Source organism: Oncorhynchus mykiss, chromosome Y (genome assembly GCF_013265735.2).
Source record: "Oncorhynchus mykiss isolate Arlee chromosome Y, USDA_OmykA_1.1, whole genome shotgun sequence".
Classification (NCBI taxonomy): domain Eukaryota; kingdom Metazoa; phylum Chordata; class Actinopteri; order Salmoniformes; family Salmonidae; genus Oncorhynchus; species Oncorhynchus mykiss.
In genome coordinates this window covers 41999855-42024250 of record NC_048593.1, presented here as the reverse complement: position 1 = coordinate 42024250, position 24396 = coordinate 41999855, and the positions used below count along the sequence as shown (strand labels likewise).

Sequence of the window (24396 nt, the reverse complement as noted above, 5' to 3'; positions counted from 1 at the left end):
CTTTATTGGCACGGGAAACATATGTTTACATTGGCAAAGTGAAATAGGATGTCTTTCTCTTTTCTCTCTCTCTCTCTCTCTCTCTCTCTCTCTCTCTTTTCTCTCGCTCTCTCTCTTTCTCTCTCTTTTCTCTCTCTCTCTTTTCTCCCTCTTTCTCTCTTTTTTCTCTCTCTCTCTTTCTCTCTCTTTTCTCCCCCTTTCTCTCTCTATTTTTTCTCTCTCACACGCTCTCTCGCTCTCTCTCTCTTTTCTCCCTCTTTCTCTTTTTTCTCTCTCTCTCTCTCTCTCTCTTCCTCTCGCTTTTCTCTCTCTCTCTCTTCTCTCTCTCTCTCTCTCTCTCTCTCTCTTTTCTCTCTCTCTCTCTCTCTCTCTCTCTTTTCTCTCTCTCTCTCTTTCTCTCTCTTTTCTCTCTCTCTCTCTTTCTCTCTCTTTTCTCTCTCTCTTTCTATCTCTCTCTCTCTCTCTCTCCCTCTTTCTCTCTCTTTTCTCTCTCTCTCTCTCTCTCTCTCTTTCTCTCTCTCTCTCTCTCTCTCTCTCTCTCTCTTTTCTCTCTCTTTTTCTCTCTCTGTCTCCATCTCACTGCCCCTCTCCACCTTTCCCATTTAATTATTCTGTGTTTGTCAGCCTCTCCCCTCTGATGTCAGAATCCCCAGCAGGACTCCCCTCTGTTTTCTCATCTGTATCTTATTATCTCTTCTTGCATCCTCACCCCATCCTCCCCCCATCCTCCCCTTATCCTTCCCACAATCCTCCCCCCATTCTCCCCTTTTCCCTCCCACAATCCTCCCCCAATCCTCCCCCCATCCTCCCCACAATCCTCCCCCCATCCTCCCCTTATCCTTCCCACAATCCTCCCCCCATCCTCCCCTTTTCCCTCCCACAAAACTCCCCCAATCCTCCCCCCATCCTCCCCACAATACTCTCCCCATCCTCCCCTTATCCTCCCCCCATCCTCCCCTTATCCTTCCCACAATCCTCCCCCCATCCTCCCCTTTTCCCTCCCACAATCCTCCCCCCATCCTCCCCACAATACTCTCCCCATCCTCCCCTTATCCTCCCCCCATTCTCCCCTATTCCCTCCCACAATCCTCACCCAATCCTCCCCCCATCCTCCCCACAATCCTCCCCCCATCCTCCCTTTATCCTTCCCACAATCCTCCCCCATCCTCCCCTTTTCCTCCCCACAATACTCTCCCCATCCTTCCCTTATCCTCCCCCCATCCTCCCCACAATCCTCTGAACCCTGTGTTGATAAGCAATCCAAATATTTTTTGGGCGACCTACACCCCCCTCCACGTGCTTGTGTGTGTGTCATCTGTGCTCCTCTGTCAAACTGTAATTGATTGTCTCTGTTCATAAGAGGTGTCACTAATCCTCTGTCTAATCATGGTTTGTAATGACTGCAATTCTGTTGCTCTGTACACACACACACACACACACACACACACACACACACACACATTATTTCGTTTTGATGTAAGTGAGGGGTACCCCACTGCAACCCACTTAAAGAGGAAGTGAGGGGTACCCCACTGCAACCCACTTAGAGAGGAAGTTAGTGGTTCCCCCTGCAACCCACTTAGAGAGGAAGTGAGGGGTACCCCACTGCAACCCACTTAAAGAGGAAGTGAGGGGTACCCCACTGCAACCCACTTAAAGAGGAAGTGAGGGGTACCCCACTGCAACCCACTTAAAGAGGAAGTGAGGGGTACCCCACTGCAGCCCACTTAAAGAGGAAGTGAGGGGTACCCCACTGCAACCCACTTAGAGAGGAAGTGAGGGGTACCCCACTGCAACCCACTTAAAGAGGAAGTTAGTGGTTCCCCCTGCAACCCACTTAGAGAGGAAGTGAGGGGTACCCCACTGCAACCCACTTAAAGAGGAAGTGAGGGACCCAACCCAGAAAGAGAAAGAAAGGGAAATAATCTAAAAATATTAGGATGACAGAGAATTATCTCTCTCCCTCTCTCTTTGCCTCTCTCTCTCTCTCTCTCTCTCTCTCTCTGTCTCTCTCTCTCTCTCTCTCTGTCTCTGTCTCTCTCTCTCTCTCTCTCTCTCTGCCTCTCTGTCTCACTCTCTCCTTCACTCTCTCAATTTAATTCAATTCAAAGAGCTTGATTGGGCCAGAGGGTTGTGGGTTCGCAGACCACAATTGACAAGATATCTTCTTTATAGTAAAATCATTGCATTAATCTATCATCTGCATTTGCAGGTACAATTTCACGCAATTGTAAGTCATTGCATATATTAGCGGATTCTTTAATTTAATACCACACAAATTCCTGAAATTGCAGCCGCAATTCAACGGCTCAGAGACGAGGTATGTAGCAGGGTCTACAGTCAATCACGGATTACAAAAAGAAAACCAGCCCTGTCGCGGACCAGGATGTCTTGCTCCCAGACAGACTAAACAGCGTCTTTGCTCGCTTTGAGGACAATACAGTGACACTGACACGGCCCCGCTACCAAAACCTGCGGACTCTCCTTCACTGCAGCCGACGCGAGTAAAACACACTCAACGTCAACAAAACAAAGAAGATGATCGTGGACTTCTGGAAACAGCAGAGGGAGCACTCCCCTATCCACATCGACGGGACAGTAGTGGAGAGGGTAGTCAGTTTTAAGTTCCTCGGCATACACATCACGGACAAACTGAATTGGTCCACCCACAATGACACCGTGGTGAAGAAGGCGCAGCAGCGCCTCTTCAACCTCAAGAGGCTGAAGAAATTCAGCTTGTCACCAAAAGCACTCACAAACTTTTACAGATGCACAATCTAGAGCATCCTGGCGGGCTGTATCACCGCCTGGTACGGCAACTGCTCCGTCGACAACCTTAAGGCTCTCCAGAGGGTAGTGAGGTCTGCACAACGCATCACCGGGGGCAAACTACCTGCCCTCCAGGACACCTACACCACCCGATATCACAGGAAGGCCATAAAGATCATCAAGGACAACAACCACCCGAGCCACTGCCTGTTCACCCCGCTATCATCCAGAAGGCGAGGTCAGTACAGGTGCATCAAAGCTGGGACAGAGAGACTGAAAAACAGCTTCTACCTCAAGGCCATCAGACTGTTAAAAACAGCTACCACTAACATTGAGTGGCTGCTGCCAACATACTGACTCAACTCCAGCCACTTTAATAATGGAATAATTGATGTAAAAATGTATCACTAGCCACTTTAAACAATGCCACTTAATATAATGTTTACATACCCTACATTACTCATCTCATATGTATATACTGTACTCGATACCATCTACTGCATCTTGCCTATGCCGTTCTGTACCATCACTCATTCATATATCTTTATGTACATATTCTTTATCCCCTTACACTTGTGTGTATAAGGTAGTAGTTGTGGAATTGTTAGGTTAGATTACTCGTTGGTTATTACTGCATTGTCGGAAGTAGAAGCACCAAGCATTTCACTACACTCGCATTAACATCTGCTAACCATGTGTATGTGACAAATGAAATTTCATTTGACTAGAATGGACAGAGTGACAGGCCTATGTGTTCATCTTATCGTATTTCTCCAAATCCAAATCAGCTGCTAACCATGTGTATGTGACAAATAACATGTGATTTGACTAGAATGGACAGAGAGACAGGCCCATGTGTTCATCTTATCGTATTTCTCCAAATCCAAATCAGTGTGTCTTGTTTGCAACGAAACTGTCCCCGTTTGCAAATAATTCAATCTGAGATGTCATTAGGAATCTGAGCATGGTACTTTCAAATGTTAAGACTACATTTCCACCCCAGACAGAGTAGGTCCTACCTTTCCACCCCAGACAGAGTAGACCTACCTTTCCACCTCAGACAGAGTAGGCCTATCTTTCCACCTCAGACAGAGTAGGGCCTACCTTTCCACCTCAAACAGAGTAGGCCTACCTTTCCACCCCAGACAGAGTAGGGTCTACATTTCCATCCCAGACAGAGTAGGACCTACCTTTCCACCTCAGACAGAGTAGGTCTACCTTTCCACCTCAGACAGAGTAGGCCTACCTTTCCACCTCAGACAGAGTAGGTCCTACCTTTCCTCCCCAGACAGAGTAGGTCTACCTTTCCACCTCAGACAGAGTAGGCCTACCTTTCCACCTCAGACAGAGTAGGGCCTACCTTTCCACCTCAGACAGAGTAGGCCTACCTTTCCATCCCAGACAGAGTAGGCCTACCTTTCCACCCCAGACAGAGTAGACCTACCTTTCCACCCCAGACAGAGTAGGCCTACCTTTCCACCTCAGACAGAGTAGGGCCTACCTTTCCACCTCAGACAGAGTAGGGCCTACCTTTCCACCCCAGACAGAGTAGGGCCTACCTTTCCACCCCAGACAGAGTAGGGTCTACATTTCCATCCCAGACAGAGTAGGGCCTACCTTTCCACCCCAGACAGAGTAGGACCACATTACATATCCTATAGGCTGTGGGTCATGTGATTGAGACCACATTAAAAATCCTATAGGCTGTGGGTCATGTGATTGAGACCACATTACATATCCTATAGGCTGTGGATGATGTGATTGAGACCACATTACATATCCTATAGGCTGTGGGTCATGTGATTGAGACCACATTAAAAATCCTATAGGCTGTGGGTCATGTGATTGAGACCACATTACATATCCTATAGGCTGTGGGTCATGTGATTGAGACCACATTACATATCCTATAGGCTGTGGATGATGTGATTGAGACCACATTACATATCCTATAGGCTGTGGATCATGTGATTGAGACCACATTAAATAGCCTATAGGCTGTGGATGATGTGATTGAGACCACATTAAATAGCCTATAGGCTGTGGATCATGTGATTGAGACCACATTAAATAGCCTATAGGCTGTGGATCATGTGATTGAGACCACATTAAATAGCCTATAGGCTGTGGATCATGTGATTGAGACCACATTAAATAGCCTATAGGCTGTGGATCATGTGATTGAGACCACATTAAATAGCCTATAGGCTGTGGGACCATGTGATTGAGACCACATTACATATCCTATAGGCCGTGGGATCATGTGATTGAGACCACATTAAATAGCCTATAGGCTGTGGATCATGTGATTGAGACCACATTAAATAGCCTATAGGCTGTGGGACCATGTGATTGAGACCACATTACATATCCTATAGGCCGTGGGATCATGTGATTGAGACCACATTACATATCCTATAGGCTGTGGGTCATGTGATTGAGACCACATTACATATCCTATAGGCTGTGGGATCATGTGATTGAGACCACATTACATATCCTATAGGCTGTGGGTCATGTGATTGAGACCACATTACATATCCTATAGGCTGTGGGTCATGTGATTGAGACCACATTACATATCCTATAGGCTGTGGGTCATGTGATTGAGACCACATTAAATAGCCTATAGGTGCATTTGATAATACATACCGAGAGGAGATTCAAAGATGAGAGGCAGCATCGGGCACACATCAATATACATTCTGTACAAAGCATTAAGGACACCTGCTCTTTCCATGACATAGTCTGACCAGGTGAAAGCTGTGATCCCTTATTGATGTCAGCTGTAAAATCCTCTTCAGTCAGTGTAGATGAAGGGGAGGAGGCAGGTTAAAGAAGGATTTTAAAATCTTGAGACAATTGAGACATGGATTGTGTGTGCCATTCAGAGGGTGAACGGGCAAGACAAAATATATAAGTGCCTTTGAAAAGGGTACGGTAGGAGATGCCATGTTACTTCAGAATGCAGAGTCTCAATTTGGTGTTTGTCCCATTTTGTGAATTCTTGGTTGGTGAGCAGACCCCAGACCTCACAACAATAAATGGCAATGGGCTCTATAACTGATTCAAGTATTTTTAGCCAGATCCTAAATGGGAGGTCGGATTTTATGCCCCTTTTGGTGGCGTAGAAGGCCCTTCTTGCCTTGTCTCTCAGCTCATTCACAGCTTTGAAGAAGTTACCTGTGCCGCTGATATTTAGGCCGAGGTATGTATAGTTTTTTGTGCACTAGGGCAACGGTGTCTAGATGGAATTTGTATTTGTGGTCCTGGTGACTGGACCTTGTTTGGACACCATTATTTTTTGTCTTACTGAGATTTACTGTCGGTGCCGAGGTCTGACAGAAACTGTGCAGAAGATCTAGCTGCTGTAGGCCCTCCTTGGTTGGGGACAGAAGCACCAGATCATCAGCAAATTGTAGACATTTGACTTCATAGTCTCGTAGGGTGAGGCCAGATGCTGCGGACTGTTCTAGTGCCCTTGGCAATTTGTTTATATAAATGTTGAAGAGGGTGGGGCTCAAGCTGCATCCCTGTCTCACCCCCTGGCCCTGTGGAAAGAAATCGGTGGGATTTGTTTGGCAAATTGAACCGCACACGTGTACATGGATTTTATAATGTCGTATGTTTTTCCCCCCAAAACCACTTTCCATCAATTTGTATAGCAGACCCTCATGTCAAATTGAGTCAAAAGCTTTTTTGAAATCAACAAAGCATGAGAAGACTTTGCCTTTGTTTTGGTTAGTTTGTTTATAAATGATGGTGTGCATGGTGAATACATCGTCTGTCGTATGGTAATTAGGTAAAAAGCCAATTTGACATTTGCTCAGTACATTGTTTTCAATGAGGAAATGTACAAGTCTGCTATCAATGATAACACAGAGGATTTTCCCAAGGTTTACTTATATCCCATGGTAGTTATTGGGGTCAAATATGTCTCCACTTTTGTGGATTGGGGTGATCAGTCGTTGGTTCCAAATATTGGGGAAGATGCCAGAGCTGACGATCGTGTTAAGGAGTTTAAGTCTGGACAATTGGAATTTGTGGCCTGTATATTTTGTCATTTCATTTAGGTACCATCAACACCACAGGCCTTTATGGGTCAGGGGGTTTGTATTTTGTATTGTAGTTCATTACATTTAAATGGATAATGCAGTGGGTTCTGGTAGTCTTTAAAAGCTGATTTTAAGATTTATATTTGATCATGTAAATATTTTTGCTGTTTATTCTTTGTTATAAAGCCAAAAAGATTGTAGAAGTGGTTTATTGTAAGGGTAATTGGCGGCAGCGAAGTCATACGCAGGAGAGCAGAACTGGGTAACAACCGGAGCAGTTTAATATATATATATATATATAAAACCACCAGCATCCAGAATAATAAAGAATGGGTACAAAACCCGTCGCGCACCAGACAACAATGTGCACAAGCACCTGCAACAAACAATACCACACAAAGACATGAGGGGGAACAGAGGGTTAAATACACAACACGTAATGAGGGAATGAAAACCAGGTCTGTAGGAAAACAAGACAAAACAAATGGAAAATGAAAAATAGATCGTCGACCGCCGAACACCGCCCGAACAAGGAGAGGAACCGACTTCGGGAGAAGTCGTGACATTTATCCATCTCCCTTTTCTAAAGTACTTTAATAGTACTTTGAAGTATTTTTACTTCGTCGTTTTTTGGGGTACCTGTACTTTACTATTTCTATTTTTGACAACTTTTACTTTTAATTCACTACATTCCTAAACAAAATAATGTTATTTTTACTCCATGCATTTTCACTGACACCCAAAAGTACTTGTTACGTTTTTTATGCTTAGCAGGACAGGAAAATGGTCCTATTCACACACTTATCAAGAGAACAACCCTGGTCATCCCTACTGCCTCTGTTCTGACAGAGTCACTAAACACAAATGCTTCGTTTGTAAATTATGTCTCAGTGTTGGAGTGTGCCCCTGGCTATCCGTAAATTAAAAATAAAAACAAGAAAATGATTTTCTTAATATAAGGAATTTCAAAAGATTTTCAACTTTTACTTTAATTAATTTATGATACTTAAGTTTTAGACTTTTACTTAAGGAGTATTTTACTGAGTTACTCACTTTTTACTTTAGTTATTTTCTATTGAAGTCTCTTTTGCTTTTACTCAAGTATGACAATTGTGTCCTTTTTCCACCTCTGCTGTTTTGGATAGATACGTCTTTGTGTTGTTTGTTGTTGTTGTTGTGTTCCAATTTTCCCAGAAGTGCTTTGATTCTATCGATGCTATCTGGGCCCAAAAAAGGGTTCTTCGGCTCTGACGTGCTGTTCCTTCTTCTTCCGTAGTGTATTTCTGTATTGTTTTAGTGATTCACCATAGTGAAGGCTCAGGTTTTCTGGGTCTCTATGTTTTTGGTTGGACAGGTTTCTTAATTTCTTTCTTAGGTTTTAGCATTTTTCATCAAACCATTTGTCATTGTTGTTCATTTTCTTAGGTTGTCTGCTTGACATTTTTAGAAAAAATGGAAAAAAAACATTTTCTTATGTTGTCCGCTCAACATTTTTTATATTTGATAGAGAAGCTGAAAGGTCAAATAAATTGTTTAGGTTTTCTACTGCTGAGTTTACACCTTCACTATTACAGTGAAACGTTTTGTCCAGGAAGTTGTCTAAAAGGGATTGAATTAGTTGTTGGCTAATCATTTTTTGGGTAGGTTTCTACATGTTTTAATATTGTGGAGTTCCTTTGGATTTGATGCCTCAAGATTGAGTATTGCTCTCTTCAAGTAGACTATGATTTTGCTGGATTCTGATAGAGGAGTCAGTAGGCTGACTGTGAACGCTCTGAGAGACTCTGGGTTTAGGTTGGTGATAAAGTAGTCTACAGTACTGCTGCCAAGGGATGAGCTGTAGGTGTACCAACCGTAGGAGTCCCCTCAAAGCCTACCATTGACAATGTACAGACCCAGCATGCAACAATTAGTCACCTAATTTTGGTTGTTTTGTAGCGTCTAGGGGGGAATATTGGTGAGGGAATGTTGTCACCTACAGGTAGGTGTGCGACCCCATGTGCTGAGAGGTTCAGGTTCCTGTCCAGTTCTGGCATTTAGGTCTCCTCAGACTAGTACATGTCCCCGAGTCTGGAAGTGGTTGATCTCCCTCTCTCTCTCTCTCCTTCTCTGTCTCTCTCTCTCTCTCTCTCTGCCTCCCTTTCTCTCTCTCTCTCTCTCTCTCTCTCTCTGCCTAGACCCCCGCTCTCTCTCTCTTGCTCTCTCGTTCTGTCTCTCTCTCTTTCTCTCTCTGCCTCCTTCTCTCTATATCGCTCTGCTGCTATTTCTCCTCTCTCATATCATTGGATAATCTTGCCCCTTCCCACTTTCAGCTCAGCGAATGAGCTTGCACAATCTCTCTCTCTCTCTCTCTCTGCCTCCTTCTCTCTATATCGCTCTGCTGCTATTTCTCCTCTCTCATATCATTGGATAATCTTGCCCCTTACCACTTTCAGCTCAGCGAATGAGCTTGCACAATCTCTCTCTCTCTCTCTCTGCCTCCTTCTCTCTATATCGCTCTGCTGCTATTTCTCCTCTCTCATATCATTGGATAATCTTGCCCCTTCCCACTTTCAGCTCAGCGAATGAGCTTGCACAATCTCTCTGTCTCTCTTTTTTTTGTACACATACATGCCCTCAATCCAGATCACGATCTCACACACCCTAGTGCTGCCTCCCTGACAGTATGACTTCTCTCTCTCTCCTTCCTTCTTTCTTACATTCTCTCTATATTTATTCTGTACGTGTGATTTCTCCTCTGTCTCTGTGTGCGATGTTGGCTGGTTCTCTGTATGGATATCTCCCCTCGTGGGGGAAAACACTGATTCCACGCTGAACAGCTCTCTTCTTCTCTTCATCTCTAGTTCTCTCACGTGAGTACCTTGTCCTCTCTGCCATATCCGTCGTTGTGTGTGTGTTCTCTGTCTTTCACGAGTACCTTCTCTGTCCTATCTGTCTCTCTCGCCCCGTCTCTCAAGTGAGTAGCTCCTCCTTCTCTGTCCTTTCTGTTGTTGAGTCTCCTCCCAACGTCTCTCTAGAGAGAGGAGAGGAGAGTAGGGGGCTAGAGAGAGGAGAGGGCTAGAGAGAGGAGAGGAGAGGAGAGGGCTAGAGAGAGGAGAGGTGAGGGCTAGAGAGAGGAGAGGAGAGGTGAGGTGAGGAGGGGGCTAGAGAGAGGAGAGGAAAATAGGGGGCTGGAAAGAACAGAGGAGAGGTGAGGAGGGGGCTAGAGAGAGGAGAGGTGAGTAGGGGGCTAGAGTGAGGAGAGGGCCAGGGAGAGGAGTGGAGAGGACAGGAGAGGTGAAGAGGGGGCTAGAGAGAGGAGAGGAGGGGGCTAGAGAGATGAGAGGATAGGTGAGGAGGGGGCTAGAGAGAAGAGAGGAGAGTAGGGGGCTAGAGAGAGGATAGGATAGGATAGAATAGGAGAGGAGAGGAGAGGAGAGGAGAGGGCTAGAGTGAAGAGTGGAGAGGTGAGGAGGGGCCTAGAGAGAGGAAAGGAGAGGAGGGAGCTAGAGGGAGGAGAGTGATAGAGGGGAGGGATAGAGGGAGGAGAGGGACAGAGGAGAGGGATAGAGAGATGAGAGGGGAGGGATAGAGATAGGAGAGGGATAGAGGACATGCTGAGAGCCTATACGATCAACTGTAGATAACCAGTAGGGAGATTGGTGATGATCATGCTCAATAGTAGACAGAAACAGGGAAGGCTGGTGATGATAGTGACGTGTGTGTGTTGCACATATAACATAGTTAAAGCAGAGCATGTCTTCTCTAAGAGAACTGGTGGAACTAGTGACATCATGAAGTTGGCAGGACACGAGAAAGGAGCGGGAGAGGGCCCTGGCTCCTCCTCTCTCTGACGCTACCGAGGTAACACAGAGCGCAATAGACAGTGTCACATGTTCTGGATGTAGATCTAGGACGACATAGACTAGATCAGCCCATGTGTCTAATCTAACGATGCTGTGATGCTGCTCCAGGGCCTTTATTGTCACGTTGAAGTCCTATTCACTGGAGCAAACACTACACGCTTAGACTACACGCTTAGACTACACGCTTAGACTCACACGCTTAGACTACACGCTTAGACTACACGCTTAGACTACACGCTTAGACTCACACACTTAGACTACACGCTTAGACTCACATGCTTAGACTCACACGCTTAGACTACACGATTAGACTACACGCTTAGACTACACGCTTAGACTACACTCTTAGATGCACACTCTTAGATGCACACGCTTAGACTCACACGCTTAGACTACACGCTTAGACTACACTCTTAGATGCACACGCTTAGATTACACTCTTAGATGCACACGCTTAGACTACACACTTAGACTCACACGCTTAGACTACACTCTTAGACTCACACGCTTAGACTACACTCTTAGATGCACACGCTTAGACTACACACTTAGACTCACACACTTAGACTCACACGCTTAGACTCACACGCTTAGACTCACACGCTTAGACTACACTCTTAGACTCACACGCTTAGACTACACTCTTAGATGCACACGCTTAGACTACACATTTAGACTACACGCTTATACTCACACACAAACACACTCACAAACACACACATACACACTCAAGCAATTCCCTTCACTTCTGCGTGCAAATACGCGTTGGTGCACAAACTCACACAGAAACTGTCATCAAAATAATAGGATAAATGATATCAGCTGATATACGAAGGGCTATATAAATACATTTGATTTGATTTGATCTGCCGGCCCTCCTCCCTCACGGCTGGCGGGGACAGGGACTATACGCTCCTAAATTATCCTGCCTGTCCTCCTCCCTCACGGCTGGTGGGGACAGGGACTATACTCTCCTAAATTATCCTGCCGGTCCTCCTCCCTCACGGCTGGTGGGGACAGGGACTATATTCTCCTAAATGATCCTGCCGGTCCTCCTCCCTCATGGCTGGCGGGGATAGGGACTATATTCTCCTAAATGATACTGCCGGTCCTCCTCCCTCATGGGTGGTGGGGACAGGGACTATATTCTCCTAAATGATCCTGCCGGTTCTCCTCCCTCACGGCTGGCTGGGATAGGGACTATATTCTCCTAAATTATCCTGCCTGTCCTCCTCCCTCACGGCTGGCGGGGACAGGGACTATATTCTCCTAAATTATCCTGCCAGTCCCCCTCCCTCATGGCTGGTGGGGACAGGGACTATATTCTCCTAAATTATCCTGCCAGTCCTCCTCCCTCATGGCTGGCGGGGACAGGGACTAAATTCTCCTAAATTATCCTGCCGGTCCTCCTCCCTCACAGGTGGTGGGGTCAGGGACTATACTCTCTTAAATGATCCTGCCAGTCCTCCTCCCTCACGGGTGGCGGGGACAGGGACTATACTTCCCTGTTTCTCATAAAGTGGCTATCATCGTATAAACTATCATCTGTTGATAAAATAACAAAACCATCCCCGCCTCTGTTTTGATAAAAAGCTGGAGGGGAAAGGGGGCTGGAGAAACGTAACCACTGTCACATTCATAGACGGATGTATGGATCCTAATCATCCCATCACATGACCATGTGACCACGTGTAAAGTGTTTGTTTTTACATTTTCTTTGTTTATGTAAACTTTCTTTACAAAAACATTGGGTTCTGATGGGTTACGGCAGTTTAACGAAGCTCTTGAACTTATTTAGGCAAGAATCGATGGGTACATATTATTCATTTAAAATGGAAAAGAAATGCCAGAGTCCGTTTGGGATATTACAAACAACAATGCTGCAAAAAAAAAAAAACAACACAGTTATTTCTCCTGTGACATCATCGGACCAGCACTGTCACGCCCTGACCATAGTTTACTTTGTATTTTCTATGTTTTGATTGGTCAGGGTGTGATCTGAGTGGGCATTCTATGTTACATGTCTAGTTTGTCTAGTTCTATGTTCGGCCTGATATGGTTCTCAATCAGAGGCAGGTGTTTGTCATTGTCTCTGATTGGGAACCATATTTAGGTAGCCTGGGTTTCACTGTGTGTTTGTGGGTGATTGTTCCTGTCTATGTGTTTTCACCAGATAGGCTGTTTAGGTTTCCGTTACGTTTATTGTTTTTGTAGTGTTTGTGTTTAGTGTGTTTTTCATTAAACATGAATCGCAATCGACACGCTGCATTTTGGTCCGACTCTCCTTCTCACGAAGAAAACCGTTACAGAATCACCCACCACCAACGGACCAAGCAGCGTGTCAACAGGCAGGAGCAGCGCGAGGAGACGCGCAATAAGGACTTCTGGACATGGGAGGAAATCCTCGACGGGAGAGGACCCTGGGCTAAACCAGGGGAGTGTAGCCGCCCAAAGGTGCAGCAGGAGAAGAAGCAGCAGGAGCAGCTGCAGTGGGAGAGGCTGCACCACCTGGAGAAATGGACATGGGAGGAAGAACTGGACGGTAAAGGACCCTGGGCTCAGCCTGGAGAATATCGCCGCCCCAAGGAGGAACTGGAGGCGGCGAAAGCTGAGAGGCGCAGATATGAGGAGGCAGCACGACGTAGCGGATGGAAGCCTGAGAGGCAGCCCCAAAAATTTCTTGGGGGGGGGCTAACAGGGAGTATGGCTACGCCAGGTAGGAGACCTGGGCAGACTCCCTGTGCTTACCGGGGGGCTAGAGAGACCGGACAGGCACCGTGTTATGCAGTGGTGCGCACGGTGTCTCCAGTGCGGGTGCATAGCCCGGTGCGGTATATTCCAGCTCCGCGTGTCTGCCGGGCTAGATTGAGCGTCGAGCCTAATGCCATGAAGCCGGCTCTACGCAGCTGGTCCCCAGTGCGTCTCCTTGGGCCGGTTTACATGGCACCAGCCTTGCGCTCGGTGTCTCCGGTTCGCCTGCATAGTCCAGTGCGGGCTATTCCACCTCGCCGCACTGGCAGGGCGACCGTGAGCATTCAACCAGGTAAGGTTGGGCAGGCTCGGTGCTCAAGAGCTCCAGTGCGCCTGCACGGTCCGGTTTTTCCAGTACCACCTCCACACCCCAGCCCTCCGGTAGCAGCTCCCCGCACCAGGCTTCCTGTGCGTGTCCTCGGCCCAGTACCACCAGTGCCAGCACCACGCATCAGGCCTACAGTGCGCCTCGCCTGTCCAGCGCTGTCAGAGCCTCCCTTCTCTTCAGCGCTGTCGGAGTCTCCTGCCTGTTTAGCGCTGTTAGAGCCTGCCTTCTCTACAGCGCTGCCGGAGTCTCCCGCCTGTTCAGAACTGCCAGTTAGCATAGAGCTGCCAGTTAGCATAGAGCTGCCAGTTAGCATAGAGCTGCCAGTTAGCATAGAGCTGCCAGTTAGCATAGAGCTGCCAGTTAGCATAGAGCTGCCAGTTAGCAAGGAGCTGCCAGTCTGCAAGGAGCTGCCAGTCTGCAAGGAGCTGCCAGTCTGCAAGGAGCCGCCAGAGCTGCCAGTCTGCAGGATGCCGCCAAAGCTGCCAGTCTGCAAGGAGCCGCCAGAGCTGCCAGTCTGCAAGGAGCCGCCAGAGCTGCCAGTCAGCATGGAGCAGCCAGGGCCGCCAGTCAGCATGGAGCAGCCAGGGCCGCCAGTCAGCATGGAGCAGCCAGGGCCGCCAGTCAGCATGGAGCAGCCAGGGCCGCCAGTCAGCATGGAGCAGCCAGTCAGCATGGAGCAGCCAGTCAGCATGGAGCAGCCAGAGCAGCCAGTCAGCATGGAGCGGCCAGAGCTGCCAGTCAGCATGGAGCAGCCAGTCAGCATGGAGCAGCCAGAGCTGCCAGTCAGCATGGAGCAGCCAGAGCAGCCAGTCTGTGTCGACCAGACTCTTCCAGATCTGCCAGTCGTCCAGACTCTTCCAGATCTGCCAGTCGTCCAGACTCTTCCAGATCTGCCAGTCGTCCAGACTCTTCCAGATCTGCCAGTCGTCCAGACTCTTCCAGATCTGCCAGTCGTCCAGACTCTTCCAGATCTGCCAGTCGACCAGACTCTTCCAGATCTGCCAGTCGACCAGACTTTTCCAGATCTGCCAGTCGACCAGACTCTTCCAGATCTGCCAGTCGACCAGACTCTTCCAGATCTGCCAGTCGACCAGACTCTTCCAGATCTGCCAGTCGACCAGACTCTTCCAGATCTGCCAGTCGACCAGACTCTTCCAGATCTGCCAGTCGTCCAGACTCTCCCAGATCTGCCAGTCGTCCAGATTCTCCCAGATCTGCCAGTCGTCCAGATTCTCCCAGATCTGCCAGTCGTCCAGATTCTCCCAGATCTGCCAGTCGTCCAGATTCTCCCAGATCTGCCAGTCGTCCAGATTCTCCCAGATCTGCCAGTCGTCCAGATTCTCCCAGATCTGCCAGTCGTCCAGATTCTTCCAGATCTGCCAGTCGTCCAGATTCTCCCAGATCCGCCAGTCAGCCAGGATCTTCCAGAACCGCCAGCCAGCCAGGATCTGCCGGATCTAACCACCTGCCTGAGCTTCTTCTCAGTGCTGAGCTTCTTCTCAGTGCTGAGCTTCCTCTCAGGGCTGAGCTACCCATCTGTCCCGAGTTACCTCTGTCCCGAGCTGTCCCTCTGTCCCATGTTATCATTGTGGTGGGTAACCTATTTAGGGACGTTTAGGAGGGGGATTAAAACTGTCATGGAGTGGGGTCCACGTCCAGCGCCAGAGCCGCCACCGCGGACAGATGCCCACCCAGACCCTCCCCTATAGGTTCAGGTTTTGCGGCCGGAGTCCGCACCTTGGGGGGGGGGTACTGTCACGCCCTGACCATAGTTTACTTTGTATTTTCTATGTTTTGATTGGTCAGGGTGTGATCTGAGTGGGCATTCTATGTTACATGTCTAGTTTGTCTAGTTCTATGTTCGGCCTGATATGGTTCTCAATCAGAGGCAGGTGTTTGTCATTGTCTCTGATTGGGAACCATATTTAGGTAGCCTGGGTTTCACTGTGTGTTTGTGGGTGATTGTTCCTGTCTATGTGTTTTCACCAGATAGGCTGTTTAGGTTTCCGTTACGTTTATTGTTTTTGTAGTGTTTGTGTTTAGTGTGTTTTTCATTAAACATGAATCGCAATCGACACGCTGCATTTTGGTCCGACTCTCCTTCTCACGAAGAAAACCGTTACAAGCACATGCTGTTACCGTGGTGACCGACGCTCCTCAGCTCCAACAACAATTTTTATTTAACCTTTATTTAACTAGGCAAGTCAGTTAATAAGAACAAATTCTTATTTTCAATGACGGTCTAGGAACTGCCTGTTCAGGGGTAGAACGACAGATTAGTACCATGTCAGCTCAGGGGATTTGAACTTGCAACCTTTTGGTTACTAGTCCAACGCTCTAACCACTAGGCTACCCTGCCGCCTCTACACTCTAACCACTAGGCTACCCTGCCGCCCCGATGACAACGGTGGTGAGGATGGCCAGTGGCGCTGATTTCCCACTACTGTGGATTCCGTCTTTCAAGTAAACGTTTTAAACTTCTTCAACAAAAAATCATTTTTTTTTAAACAGCTGAAGCAAGTCACACAATTTTTCTTCATTAAAAAAATGTACCATATTCCAGAGATACACAGAACCAGAATGTCAAGGACAGACAGAGAAGTTTGTTTGATGCTCGTTAGTACATATGCCTACATGTGAGGAAGAGTGTGCAGTTAATGTGACACATTCCTCGTAACATTAGCTGACATTTTTTTTTTAAAGCTTTTTATTTAACTAGGCAAGTCAGCTAAGAATAAATTATTATTTCCAATGACAGCCTACCGGGGAACAGTGGGTTAACTGCCTCGTTCAGGGACAGAAAGAGAGAGTTTTACCTTGTCAGCTCAGGGATTCGATCGAGCAACCTTTCGGTTCCAACGCTCTAACCACTAGGCTACCTGTCTTTAACCACTAGGCTACCTACCTCTAACCACTAGGCTACCTACCTCTAACCACTAGGCTACCTACCTCTAACCACTAGGCTACCTACCTCTAACCACTAGGCTACCTACCTCTAACCACTAGGCTACCTACCTCTAACCACTAGGCTACCTGTCTCTAACCACTAGGCTACCTGTCTCTAACCACTAGGCTACCTGTCTCTAACCACTAGGCTGCCTGTCTCTAACCACTAGGCTGCCTGTCTCTAACCACTAGGCTACCTGTCTCTAACCACTAGGCTACCTGTCTCTAACCACTAGGCTACCTGTCTCTTTAACTTTAACTTTAACCACTAGGCTACCTGCCTCTAACCACTAGGCTACCTGCCTCTAACCACTAGGCTACCTGTCTCTAACCACTAGGCTACCTGCCCCCCCACGGTTGATGTGTTGAGTGCATTAAAATGATATAGAATATACTGTACCAGTCTAAAGTTTGGACACACCTACTCATTTAAGGGTTTTTCTTTATTTTTTACTATTTTATACATTGTTGAATAATAGTGAAGACATCAACACTATGAAATAACACATATGGAATCATGTAGTAACCAAAAAAGTGTTCAGAGAAAACTGTGTGAGTCAGGCCTTCATAGTCAAATTGCTGCAACGAAACCACTACTAAAGAACACCAATACTAAGAAGAGACTTGCTTGGGCCAAGAAACACAAGCAATGGACATTAGACCTGTGGAAATCTGTCCTTTTGTCTGATGAGTCCAAATTTGAGATTTTTGGTTCCAGCCGCCATGTCTTTGTGAGACGCAGAGTAGGTGAATGGATGATCTCCGCATGTGTGGTTCCCACCGTGAAGCATGGAGGTGGAGGTGTTGGTGTAGGGTTGCTTTGCTGGTGGGAAAAATGGAGAACTTAAGTATGATCCCCCAATTAGAGACAACGATAATCAGCTGCCTCTAATTGGGAACCATACCAAGCACACCAACATAGAAATAGGAAAACTAGAACCCTGACCTACAACACCATAGAGAACCAAGGGCTCTCTATTGTCAGGGCGTGTTTAACACTTTTTTTGGTTACTACATGATTCCATATGTGTTATTTCATAGTTTTGATGTCTTCACTATTATTTTACGATGTATAAAATAGTAAAAATATAGAAAAACACTTGAATGAATAGGTGTGTCCAAACATTTGACTGGTACTGTATGTCTATGTGATATCTGTATTATAAAGTTTTATTTATCATTATATTCATCATTACTTTGTCATTATGCTAGGTAGTTTTGTGTCACCCTGAGGACATTGTTATAACTTCTTATGTACTTTGAAAATGTCTTACGTAGATTCTCCACGGGATTCAGAGTTCTAATCTATTTTGGGAACTTTAACTTGAGCGGATGATTAGTGGGGAAAATTAACTGAAGTGATTTCTGCTCTGTGTGTCCATTCCTGTCCTCTCATCACGAGTTACAGATTAATTTACTGTTGAGAGATCAGAGAGAGTGAGAAAGAGAGAGAGGGAGAGGGAGAAAGAGAGATAGAGAGAGGGGAGATGGAGAGAGAGTTGAGAGGGAGGGGGGAGGGAGGAGAGGAGAGAGAAAGTGAGGTCAAAAGAGAGAGGGAGGGAGATAGATAGAAAGAGAAAGAGGGAGGGAAATGGAGGGAGAGGGAGGTAGAAAGAGAGAGAAGGAGGGAAGTAAAGAGTTGAGAGGCTGAGGAGAGGAGAGGAGAAAGATAGGGAGGTAGAAAGAGAGAGAGAGAGAGGGTGGGGGGAAGAGAGAGTGAGATGGAGCTAGAGGGAAAGAGATAGAGATGGAGATAGAGATGGGGAAAGAGAGAGAGGGAGGGAGCTCGAGGGAAAGAGATAGAGATGGAGATAGAGATAGGGAAAGAGAGAGTGAGAGGGAGCTAGAGGGAAAGAGATAGAGATGGAGATAGAGATAGGGAAAGAGAGAGTGAGAGGGAGCTAGAGGGAAAGAGATAGAGATGGAGATAGAGATGGGGAAAGAGAGAGAGGGAAAGAGGGTGGGGGGAAGAGAGAGTGAGAGGGAGCTAGAGGGAAAGAGATAGAGATGGAGATAGAGATAGGGAAAGAGAGAGAGGGAGGGAGCTAGAGGGAAAGAGATAGAGATGGAGATAGAGATAGGGAAAGAGAGAGAGGGAGGGAGCTAGAGGGAAAGAGATAGAGATGGAGATAGAGATGGGGAAAGAGAGAGAGGGAGGGAGCTAGAGATAGGGAAAGAGAGAGAGGGAGGGAGCTAGAGATAGGGAAAGAGAGAGAGGGAGGGAGCTAGAGATAGGGAAGGGGAGGGACAAATAGCAAGTGAGAGAGACAATAAAAAGAGAAAATATGAGAAAGAACAAAAAAGAGAAGGGAGAGAGAGAAAACACCAAAGACAGTCCTTAACTGATTCTGTGTGTATTGGACAGTAGTTCCTGGTCTATCTTGGTTGGTGTAGCCTATCAGACCAAAGACAGTCCTTAACTGATTCTGTGTGTATTGGACAGTAGTTCCTGGTTGGTGTAGCCTATCAGACCAAAGACAGTCATTAACTGATTCTGTGTGTATTGGACAGTAGTTCCTGGTTGGTGTAGCCTATCAGACCATGGACAGTCATTAACTGATTCTGTGTGTATTGGACAGTAGTTCCTGGTTGGTGTAGCCTATCAGACCAAAGACAGTCATTAACTGATTCTGTGTGTATTGGACAGTAGTTCCTGGTTGGTGTAGCCTATCAGACCAAAGACAGTCCTTAACTGATTCTGTGTGTATTGGACAGTAGTTCCTGGTTGGTGTAGCCTATCAGACCAAAGACAGTCCTTAACTGATTCTGTGTGTATTGGACAGTAGTTCCTGGTCTATCCTGGTTGGTGTAGCCTATCAGACCATGGACAGTCATTAACTGATTCTGTGTGTATTGGACAGTAGTTCCTGGTTGGTGTAGCCTATCAGACCAAAGACAGTCCTTAACTGATTCTGTGTGTATTGGACAGTAGTTCCTGGTCTATCCTGGTTGGTGTAGCCTATCAGACCAAAGACAGTCCTTAACTGATTCTGTGTGTATTGGACAGTAGTTCCTGGTTGGTGTAGCCTATCAGACCAAAGACAGTCATTAACTGATTCTGTGTGTATTGGACAGTAGTTCCTGGTTGGTGTAGCCTATCAGACCAAAGACAGTCATTAACTGATTCTGTGTGTATTGGACAGTAGTTCCTGGTTGGTGTAGCCTATCAGACCAAAGACAGTCCTTAACTGATTCTGTGTGTATTGGACAGTAGTTCCTGGTCTATCTTGGTTGGTGTAGCCTATCAGACCAAAGACAGTCCTTAACTGATTCTGTGTGTATTGGACAGTAGTTCCTGGTTGGTGTAGCCTATCAGACCAAAGACAGTCATTAACTGATTCTGTGTGTATTGGACAGTAGTTCCTGGTTGGTGTAGCCTATCAGACCAAAGACAGTCCTTAACTGATTCTGTGTGTATTGGACAGTAGTTCCTGGTTGGTGTAGCCTATCAGACCAAAGACAGTCCTTAACTGATTCTGTGTGTATTGGACAGTAGTTCCTGGTTGGTGTAGCCTATCAGACCAAAGACAGTCATTAACTGATTCTGTGTGTATTGGACAGTAGTTCCTGGTTGGTGTAGCCTATCAGACCAAAGACAGTCCTTAACTGATTCTGTGTGTATTGGACAGTAGTTCCTGGTTGGTGTAGCCTATCAGACCAAAGACAGTCATTAACTGATTCTGTGTGTATTGGACAGTAGTTCCTGGTCTATCCTGGTTGGTGTAGCCTATCAGACCAAAGACAGTCCTTAACTGATTCTGTGTGTATTGGACAGTAGTTCCTGGTTGGTGTAGCCTATCAGACCAAAGACAGTCCTTAACTGATTCTGTGTGTATTGGACAGTAGTTCCTGGTTGGTGTAGCCTATCAGACCAAAGACAGTCATTAACTGATTCTGTGTGTATTGGACAGTAGTTCCTGGTTGGTGTAGCCTATCAGACCAAAGACAGTCATTAACTGATTCTGTGTGTATTGGACAGTAGTTCCTGGTTGGTGTAGCCTATCAGACCAAAGACAGTCCTTAACTGATTCTGTGTGTATTGGACAGTAGTTCCTGGTCTATCCTGGTTGGTGTAGCCTATCAGACCAAAGACAGTCCTTAACTGATTCTGTGTGTATTGGACAGTAGTTCCTGGTTGGTGTAGCCTATTAGACCAAAGACAGTCCTTAACTGATTCTGTGTGTATTGGACAGTAGTTCCTGGTCTATCCTGGTTGGTGTAGCCTATCAGACCAAAGACAGTCCTTAACTGATTCTGTGTGTATTGGACAGTAGTTCCTGGTCTATCCTGGTTGGTGTAGCCTATCAGACCAAAGACAGTCCTTGACTGATTCTGTGTGTATTGGACAGTAGTTCCTGGTTGGTGTAGCCTATCAGACCAAAGACAGTCCTTAACTGATTCTGTGTGTATTGGACAGTAGTTCCTGGTTGGTGTAGCCTATCAGACCAAAGACAGTCCTTAACTGATTCTGTGTGTATTGGACAGTAGTTCCTGGTTGGTGTAGCCTATCAGACCAAAGACAGTCCTTAACTGATTCTGTGTGTATTGGACAGTAGTTCCTGGTTGGTGTAGCCTATCAGACCAAAGACAGTCCTTAACTGATTCTGTGTGTATTGGACAGTAGTTCCTGGTTGGTGTAGCCTATCAGATCAAAGACAGTCATTAACTGATTCTGTGTGTATTGGACAGTAGTTCCTGGTTGGTGTAGCCTATCAGACCAAAGACAGTCATTAACTGATTCTGTGTGTATTGGACAGTAGTTCCTGGTTGGTGTAGCCTATCAGACCAAAGACAGTCATTAACTGATTCTGTGTGTATTGGACAGTAGTTCCTGGTTGGTGTAGCCTATCAGACCAAAGACAGTCATTAACTGATTCTGTGTGTATTGGACAGTAGTTGCTGGTTGGTGTAGCCTATCAGACCAAAGACAGTCCTTAACTGATTCTGTGTGTATTGGACAGTAGTTCCTGGTCTATCCTGGTTGGTGTAGCCTATCAGACCAAAGACAGTCCTTAACTGATTCGGTGTGTATTGGACAGTAGTTCCTGGTTGGTGTAGCCTATCAGACCAAAGACAGTCATTAACTGATTCTGTGTGTATTGGACAGTAGTTCCTGGTTGGTGTAGCCTATCAGACCAAAGACAGTCCTTAACTGATTCTGTGTGTATTGGACAGTAGTTCCTGGTTGGTGTAGCCTATCAGACCAAAGACAGTCCTTAACTGATTCTGTGTGTATTGGACAGTAGTTCCTGGTCTATCCTGGTTGGTGTAGCCTATCAGACCATGGACAGTCATTAACTGATTCTGTGTGTATTGGACAGTAGTTCCTGGTTGGTGTAGCCTATCAGACCAAAGACAGTCCTTAACTGATTCTGTGTGTATTGGACAGTAGTTCCTGGTCTATCCTGGTTGGTGTAGCCTATCAGACCAAAGACAGTCCTTAACTGATTCTGTGTGTATTGGACAGTAGTTCCTGGTTGGTGTAGCCTATCAGACCAAAGACAGTCATTAACTGATTCTGTGTGTATTGGACAGTAGTTCCTGGTTGGTGTAGCCTATCAGACCAAAGACAGTCATTAACTGATTCTGTGTGTATTGGACAGTAGTTCCTGGTTGGTGTAGCCTATCAGACCAAAGACAGTCCTTAACTGATTCTGTGTGTATTGGACAGTAGTTCCTGGTCTATCTTGGTTGGTGTAGCCTATCAGACCAAAGACAGTCCTTAACTGATTCTGTGTGTATTGGACAGTAGTTCCTGGTTGGTGTAGCCTATCAGACCAAAGACAGTCATTAACTGATTCTGTGTGTATTGGACAGTAGTTCCTGGTTGGTGTAGCCTATCAGACCAAAGACAGTCCTTAACTGATTCTGTGTGTATTGGACAGTAGTTCCTGGTTGGTGTAGCCTATCAGACCAAAGACAGTCCTTAACTGATTCTGTGTGTATTGGACAGTAGTTCCTGGTTGGTGTAGCCTATCAGACCAAAGACAGTCCTTAACTGATTCTGTGTGTATTGGACAGTAGTTCCTGGTTGGTGTAGCCTATCAGACCAAAGACAGTCCTTAACTGATTCTGTGTGTATTGGACAGTAGTTCCTGGTCTATCCTGGTTGGTGTAGCCTATCAGACCAAAGACAGTCCTTAACTGATTCTGTGTGTATTGGACAGTAGTTCCTGGTTGGTGTAGCCTATCAGACCAAAGACAGTCATTAACTGATTCTGTGTGTATTGGACAGTAGTTCCTGGTCTATCCTGGTTGGTGTAGCCTATCAGACCAAAGACAGTCCTTAACTGATTCTGTGTGTATTGGACAGTAGTTCCTGGTTGGTGTAGCCTATCAGACCAAAGACAGTCCTTAACTGATTCTGTGTGTATTGGACAGTAGTTCCTGGTTGGTGTAGCCTATCAGACCAAAGACAGTCATTAACTGATTCTGTGTGTATTGGACAGTAGTTCCTGGTTGGTGTAGCCTATCAGACCAAAGACAGTCATTAACTGATTCTGTGTGTATTGGACAGTAGTTCCTGGTTGGTGTAGCCTATCAGACCAAAGACAGTCCTTAACTGATTCTGTGTGTATTGGACAGTAGTTCCTGGTCTATCCTGGTTGGTGTAGCCTATCAGACCAAAGACAGTCCTTAACTGATTCTGTGTGTATTGGACAGTAGTTCCTGGTTGGTGTAGCCTATTAGACCAAAGACAGTCCTTAACTGATTCTGTGTGTATTGGACAGTAGTTCCTGGTCTATCCTGGTTGGTGTAGCCTATCAGACCAAAGACAGTCCTTAACTGATTCTGTGTGTATTGGACAGTAGTTCCTGGTCTATCCTGGTTGGTGTAGCCTATCAGACCAAAGACAGTCCTTAACTGATTCTGTGTGTATTGGACAGTAGTTCCTGGTTGGTGTAGCCTATCAGACCAAAGACAGTCCTTAACTGATTCTGTGTGTATTGGACAGTAGTTCCTGGTTGGTGTAGCCTATCAGACCAAAGACAGTCCTTAACTGATTCTGTGTGTATTGGACAGTAGTTCCTGGTTGGTGTAGCCTATCAGACCAAAGACAGTCCTTAACTGATTCTGTGTGTATTGGACAGTAGTTCCTGGTTGGTGTAGCCTATCAGACCAAAGACAGTCCTTAACTGATTCTGTGTGTATTGGACAGTAGTTCCTGGTTGGTGTAGCCTATCAGACCAAAGACAGTCCTTAACTGATTCTGTGTGTATTGGACAGTAGTTCCTGGTTGGTGTAGCCTATCAGACCAAAGACAGTCATTAACTGATTCTGTGTGTATTGGACAGTAGTTCCTGGTTGGTGTAGCCTATCAGACCAAAGACAGTCATTAACTGATTCTGTGTGTATTGGACAGTAGTTCCTGGTTGGTGTAGCCTATCAGACCAAAGACAGTCATTAACTGATTCTGTGTGTATTGGACAGTAGTTCCTGGTTGGTGTAGCCTATCAGACCAAAGACAGTCCTTAACTGATTCTGTGTGTATTGGACAGTAGTTCCTGGTCTATCCTGGTTGGTGTAGCCTATCAGACCAAAGACAGTCCTTAACTGATTCTGTGTGTATTGGACAGTAGTTCCTGGTTGGTGTAGCCTATCAGACCAAAGACAGTCATTAACTGATTCTGTGTGTATTGGACAGTAGTTCCTGGTTGGTGTAGCCTATCAGACCAAAGACAGTCATTAACTGATTCTGTGT

The 24396-nt window shown here is 46.2% G+C and overlaps 1 protein-coding gene across 3 annotated transcripts in view; it reads left to right on the top strand.

Moving 5' to 3' along the window:
* Positions 1 to 24396, top strand: part of trim3b (tripartite motif containing 3b) — a 141450-nt gene that overhangs the window by 11948 nt on the left and 105106 nt on the right. Inside the window, exon 1 of one of the 3 annotated variants that reach the window (XM_036967652.1) lies at positions 9448 to 9676. The exons of the other annotated variants lie outside the window; for them this stretch is intronic. The gene's annotated coding sequence lies outside the window, so the exon portion shown is untranslated. Of the gene's footprint in view, positions 1 to 9447; positions 9677 to 24396 lie in introns of those variants that run through there. 3 annotated transcript variants of the gene reach the window in all.